The sequence below is a fragment of the Trichechus manatus genome, unplaced genomic scaffold (assembly GCF_000243295.1).
Source record: "Trichechus manatus latirostris isolate Lorelei unplaced genomic scaffold, TriManLat1.0 scaffold00058, whole genome shotgun sequence".
In the NCBI taxonomy this organism is placed as follows: Eukaryota; Metazoa; Chordata; class Mammalia; order Sirenia; family Trichechidae; genus Trichechus; species Trichechus manatus.
Window position 1 is genome coordinate 3,680,257 of NW_004443994.1, and position 7,200 is coordinate 3,687,456.

Below are 7,200 nucleotides of genomic sequence, written 5' to 3' on the forward strand. Positions count from 1 at the left end.
TGAAAATGTCAATTCTACTCAAATAAATCTACAAATACAATGCAATCCCAATCAAAACACCAATAGCATTCTTTAAAGAGATGGAAAAACTAATCAATAACTTTATATGGAAGGGGAAGAGGCCCTGAATAAGTAAAGCACTATTGAAGAAGAAGAATAAAGTAGGAAGACTTGCACTACCTGACCTCAGAAACTACTATACAGCTACAGTAGTCAAAACAGCCTGGTACTGGTACAAGGACAGATACATTGACCCATGGAACAGAAATTGAGAACCCAGATATAAATCCATTCACCTACGGTCACCTGATCTTTGACAAGGGCCCAAACTCCAATAAACGGGGAGAAGACAGTCTTTTTAACAAATGGTGCTGGCAAAATTGGATGTCCATCTTCAAAAAGTGAAACAAGACCCATACCTCTCACCATGCACAAAAACTAATTCAAAATGGATCAACGACCTAAATATGAAACAAAAACTATAAAGATCATGGAAGAAAAAATAGGATCAACACTAGAGGTGCTACTACATGGTATTAACAGAATATAGATCATAACTAACAACACACAAACTCAAGAAGATAAGCTAAGTAACTGGGATCTTCTAAAAATTAAACACTTATGCTCATCAAAAGACTTTATCAAAGGAGTAAAAAAAGAACCTACAGAATGTGAAAAAAAATTCTGGACATTACAAATCAGACAAAGGCCTAGTCTCTAAAATCAACACCTCTACAACAAAAAGACAAATAATCCAATTAAAAAAATGGGCAAAGGAAATGAACAGACACTTCACCAAAGAAGACATTAACAGACACATGAGGAAATGCTTGCTATCACTAGCGATTAGAGAAATGCAAATCAAAACCACAATGAGATACCATCTCACCCCGGCATTACTGGCACAAATCAAGAAAACATAAAATAACAAATGTTGGGTAGGCTGCTGGGAGATGGGAACTCTTATGCACTGCTGGTGGGAATGCAAAATGGTACAGTCATTTTGGAAAATGATATGACACTTCCTTAAAAAGCTAGAAATGGAAATACCATCTGATCCAGCCATTCCACTCCTAGGAATATATCCTAGAGAAATAAGAACTGTCACACTAATAGACATATGCATAGCCATGTTCATCGTAGCATTATTCACAATTAAAAAAAAATGAAACAACCTAGATTCCCATCAACAGATGAATGGATAAACAAACTATGGTGCATATACACACAATGGAATACTACACAACGATGAAGAACAATGATGAATCTTTGAAGCTTCTCACAATATGGAGGAATCTGGCAGGCATTATGCTGAGTGAAATAAGTCAATAACAAAAGGATAAATATTGTATGAGATCACTACTATAAAAACGCATGAAAAGTTTACACACAAAAATAAACAATCTTTGATGGTTACAAGGGATAGGAGTGGTGGGGATGGAAAAACACTAAATAGACCATAGATAAGTGGTAAACTTTGGTGAAGGATAAGACAGTACACAATACTGGGGAAGCCAGCACAACTTGACGAAGGCAAGGTCATGAAAGCTCCATAGACACATCCAAATTCCCTGAGGGACTGAATTACTAGGCTGAAGGCTGTGAGGACCATGGTCTTGGAGAACATCTACCTCAATTGGCATAACAGAGTTTATAAAGAAAATGTTCTACATCCTACATTGGTGAGTAGTGTTTGTGGTCTTAAAAACTTGTAAGCGGCCGTCTAAGATACTCCACTGGTCTCACCCCATCTGGAGCAAAGGAGAATGAAGAAAACGAAAGACACAAGGGAAAGATTAGTCTAAAGAACTAAGGGACCACAACTACCACAGCCTCCATCAGACTGAGTCCAGCACCACTAGATGGTTCCCAGCTACCAACATCGAACGCTCTGATAGGGATCACTATAAAAGGTCCAGGACAGAGCTGGAGAAAAATGTAGAACAAAATACTAACTCAAAAAAAAAAAAAAAAAAGAAAAGACCAGATTTACCTGTCTGACAGAGACTGGAGAACCCCAAGAGTATGACTCCCTTACCCCCGACACCCTTTTAGCTCAGTAATGAAGTCACTCCGGAGGTTCACCCTTCAGCCAAAGATTAGACAGGCCCATAAAACAAAGGGAGAATAAAGCGCACACCAGCCCAGGGGCAAACAGGAGAAGGCAGGAGGGGACAGGAAAGTGGTAATGAAGAATCTAAGGTGCAGAAGGGGAGAGTGTTGACATGTTGGTGGGGTTGGCAACCAATGTCACAAAACAATATGTGTATTAATTATTTAATGAGAAGATAGTTTGCTGTGTAAACCTTCATCTAAAGTACAATAAAAAAGAACAAAAAAGTGGAGACAAACATGCATAAAAATGAATACAACAAAAATTACTATATTTGGAAAGAGCTTACATTTGAGTAACGGATAGGAACAGTAGAACTTGCAACTATAATAGTAAATTAAAAGTAAGAAGTCTATCAAGAAAGAATAGAAGCTATTAAAGATGCAGAAAGGGTGAGTGATATGAAGGCTTCCTAGAAGCCTCCAGCTGGGTGTTAAAGAATTAGTAGAATGTGGACTCGAACAAATGAAGTGATCCTACAGATAAAAAGACTCACAGAAGTAAAATCAAAGATGTTAGAATTCAGCTGTCCTTTGCAACAATCATAGAGTTATTTGGTTTGACTGGAGCAGGGAACAGATGCAGATAAGAAGACTGGAAAAGGGGCTCTGGTGAAGGCTCATGAAGGACCTCATCGGCTGGACTAACTTGTTGGTATAAATTATAGCACCATCTAAATTATAGCATAATCCAGAAATTGTTTCTACTATAAACAATGTGTAAAACATGGCACTAATCCCTTGAACAAAAGCAAAAATTGGAATTTATGCCTAGAAGACTCAACATGGGAAGTGGGAGAAAATAGTCTATTCATTACTTTATTTCCCCAAACAGTAATTTTTTCTTTTTTAAGTAACCAATTAGGACACAAAGAAGTGGGTGTTATGAAAAACAATAAATTGTTTAGACAACAAGAGTGTATTTTTTCATATCTGGGTGTAAAAGTAAATACAGAATTTAGGCAGAAATGGAGAGTTATAGAAATTTAGATACAACATCGAAATGAGTCCTAAAGTAATACAAAAAAGAAAAAGAAATCATTCATTCCACCCATTAGTATAAAGATAAAATACCAAAAATCCACCTTAAAGTATCTGTAGTGGATCAAGCATACGCTTTTTATAGAACCAGAGAAGTTAGGCATCAAAGCCTTCCTAAATGTTTTGTGGATAGCCGCTGATTTTTACCATAGGAAATGTAAACCCAACTCTCTTAGCTCTAACTCTCAAATACACACTTCACTGGCTACCTCTGAAGGTCAGTCAGGAGCCTTTCCTGATCCCCTGGAATGGGAATGATGGCTCCCTTCTTCCTTAACAAGTCACCCTAATACTCAAGTGTCTGTGGTAGTAGTTGTGATGTGCTGCCTGGATCCCTCTTAGGGACTGAAGAAACTATTCCTCCAACTGTTGGGAGTACTGATGGAAGAAAGCCCTTAGCTGTGAGTCCTCTTAATGATAAAGCCTTCTAGGGTAGTCTTCCTATGATTAATCAGCAACTGGAGATAAAGGACCAGCACTCTTGTTCCAATTCCAGATAATTCAAAAGGGCCATTGCAGTTACAGGGCTTCCCATGGAATTGACAAAGGTGGGGGATTGCACTGCAGTGCAAATTCTTCCTCTACCTAACCTGCTTCTTTCCCAGTCCCACTGTATTAAATCTGGTTGCATATGTGTGATCTCCTCAACTGGCTATAAGGAGGCAGAGTCCTTACGTTAATTATTAAAATCTACAGTACTAAATCCAGAGGGTTGGAACCCAACTGCTCAAAAATATCTATTAAATTGAATCCAGTCGTTCACCCCAGCACCAAAAAAAAAAAAAGAAGATTTTACCTAATATATCATGATATCCGATCTTAACTAGAGGTGAGTTTCAAAGAGAACAAAATTCGCTTCATTCGCTGTAATTGGATTTTTTAGATTTCGGGAATACATCACAGAAGTTACAAAGGACCAAGAAGAGATAAGGAGAAAATTCAGAGTAAAAGAATTTCTCTGTGACTTTCTGCCTTACCTTTTCCACATCACCCAGACCCTCAGTGTCCAGAAGGACCAGGGTGTGGTTGGGCTTGGAGGGGTGGGGTATACACCACGTCCAGATGCCCTTGGTTTCAGACTGCACCATGAAGCCCAGAGGGAAGCCTGCAAGGAAATAGGAGAAAGCAACATACAGTGATGGCAGATAATCCAGGCTGCCCAGTTACTACTCTTGAAAAACTTGTAGATTTGTGGGATTGTAAAGCCTCAGGATACAAGATGGTGCTTTCTCTGTTTCATCAAAGATGTCACCTTTGTGCGTCATCTATTTCAAGGAGCAGGGAGGACATCAACTGCAAGAATGATGCCAGGCAATGGCTCAGGATGGAGACAAAGAGGCAACCACTGCATCAGACAAAATGGAGGTCATTGGTAACTTTAACAAGAGCAGTTTGGAAGAATGGCAGGGTCCAAACCTGAAGAGGAGTGGATTGAAGAAAGAACATGGGAAGAGAAAAAGTGGAAAAAAGAAATTGAGACAATATATTTTGGTTCTGAAAAGTGGTTAAAAAAATGAGTGATAGCCACAATTGGGTGTGGAACCCAGAAAGGATTTTTAAGATGGTAAATAGTCAAACATCTTTATATGCTGATGGGGATATTCCATAGAAAAAGCATAGTATGCTGCAAGAGAGGAGGGAGAACAATTGCAGGGGCCCAGTTCTTGATCACATAAGAAAAAGGGAAATTATTAGCACTAGAAGGAAAGATTTTCCTTACCAGGAGTAAACCAAAAATTACAGGAAGAGATTACATTAAGGAAGTAACGTGGTAGTTAGAAGTTTGTTTTATTGAGAAGAGTTAGGTTCTATCTTCATGTGAATCTGGAGGAGAATTAAGAAGCTGAGGTAAAGCTGTAATCAAGCAAATGACCCCTGTCCCAGAACAACACTCACCATGGTTCTGTACTGCCAGACAGTTCATCATAGGATTTTCCTGTATGATACAGCCCTACAATGGCCACCATCACCACCGGCTGAGCGATCTTGTCAAGAATCTCTACAGCTTGCTGGTTCACATTCAGCCTCTGGTTCTGGTTTTCCACCAGACAAATGGGGGCCGTCACAGTGGGTCCAGATGCCATGGTAACCTGCCAAACCTAGACGAGCCTCTCCGTAGAAATAATATCATAACGTTATTCTCTGCCTTAGGATGTCCAATGCAGGAGTACATCAACTTAGGGCTGCTGAGACTTCTGTACTTTTCTATGGGACAAAATGTAGGCTGGGTTTAACTGACTACAGAGCACTTTCTCCTTCATTAACCAAATCTCTGACGATGCTAGTGATGAAACATGTTTACCACCCTCCAAAGTGTTACCTCCATAAAAATAATAAAATTCAAGGATTTAATACCATGTGTTGAGTACCAACAATATGACAAGCCCTGATACACGTCTTACGTACCTGATCTCATCAATATTTACAAGAACCTGCAAGTTAGCGATTAATATCCACTTTGCAAATGACATAAAAATAAAGTGATAAGTCATAGAACCAGAATTAAAAACCTGACCATGCTGCAACTATTTACTTGGTAAAATAATCTTCCTCAAAACCATTGGTTATCCTATAAATTCCTTGATCAGTAACCTGCAGTAGCTTTCTAGTGACCATCATAAACCAAAATGTGCTCTCTAAGGCATTACTGTGACTAGATGCCCTCCTCTTTTTTCTAAAGACTTAGTGGAGTGACAGGGATAGGGGTGAGAAGTGGACGAGGGAGCAGCTGCATGGGAACGAGGTAGAGCTAAAGAACACAGGCTCCCTTTCAAAAAGGAAAGACAGGATAATGTCCTGAATCTTAAAAAATGCAGGCTGAAGTAATTATCCGAGAACCACCCCCCACCCAAAAAAAAAGATCCATTGCCATGGAGTAAATTCGGACTCTTAGTGACCCTATAGGACAGAGTAGAACTGCCCCATTGGGTTTCCAAGGAGTAGCTGGTGGATTCGAACCGCCAATGTTTTGGTTAGCAGCCGATCTCTTAACCACTGTGCCACCAGGGCTCCAAAGTTTCAGGTTGTCTGCAACTTACTCCCAAGAATGAGAACAAGAGTAAGCGCAGAGTAAGAATAAGAGTAAAGACAGAAACAGGAAAAAGAATAGGGAAAGGGGAAAAAGAGAAGAAAAAGGAAAAAGTAAGAATAATGATGCATATGTCATTGTGTGTGATATAGAGGGACATACAGTGTGTGTGTACTTAGATAAAGCAAATGCGCCCAAATGTCACCTGTTGTTGAAAGCTATATTTCATTTTCATTGCAATTTTTTTGAGAAAAAATTTACTTTTTAAAATTAAGTGTTAAATATGCAGTTATCCATGGGTCTCCTGGTACATTTTTGATTACCATTATATTAAAATGATATTCTATGATATCTATGTGTTTTTATAATAAGAATATGTCAGCATAACATTATGATCAAATGTCTCAAATATTAAAATTTGTGTCTATATACTAAATATTCAAAATGCATCTAATACCATCAAAAGTGCCAGCTCTATTGTTTACTACTTGTGAGGCCTTAAACAGAGTCCCCCCTTCCTAAGCCTCAGTTTCTTGGAGTAATTGTGAGAGTAATGTGAGTAAAATTACAGGTCCAACAAGTAGGGTGTTTGGGATAATTAGGTGAGATACAATAAGCTTTTATCTTGGCCCAGTATGCAGTACAAAATAGACTTTCAGTAAAAGTTACTGAATTAGATGGAAATTAATCTACAATAATTGCAATAAAATAAATGTATACACTCCACTAAACGAGGGTAGACAAGTGATAAGAATGCACCCTGTCCAAGGTAGAAACCTTTTGAAACCTGGAAAAATAAGGGAGTCCCATCGGGTTCTGGCTCTCAAAGCTTTTCCTGTATGTTTCAACACAATCTGTAAACTCTAAATTACTAAGAGCAAGGTATACAAATAAATTTTTCATCAGAGAAAACCAGGAATCAAGTTCAAACATACTGCTCCTGTACAATTTCTTTCTGTCTGCATCTTCGGTTTGAGAAGTAAGGAATATGGAGGTAACAGCAATATTTTAATTGCTGC

At 38.6% G+C, this 7,200-nt stretch overlaps 1 pseudogene; it reads right to left on the bottom strand.

Moving 5' to 3' along the window:
* Nucleotides 1–5,237, bottom strand: part of LOC101355443 (guanylate-binding protein 6-like) — a 21,702-nt pseudogene extending 16,465 nt beyond the window's left edge.
* Nucleotides 5,238–7,200: the final 1,963 nt, after the last annotated feature.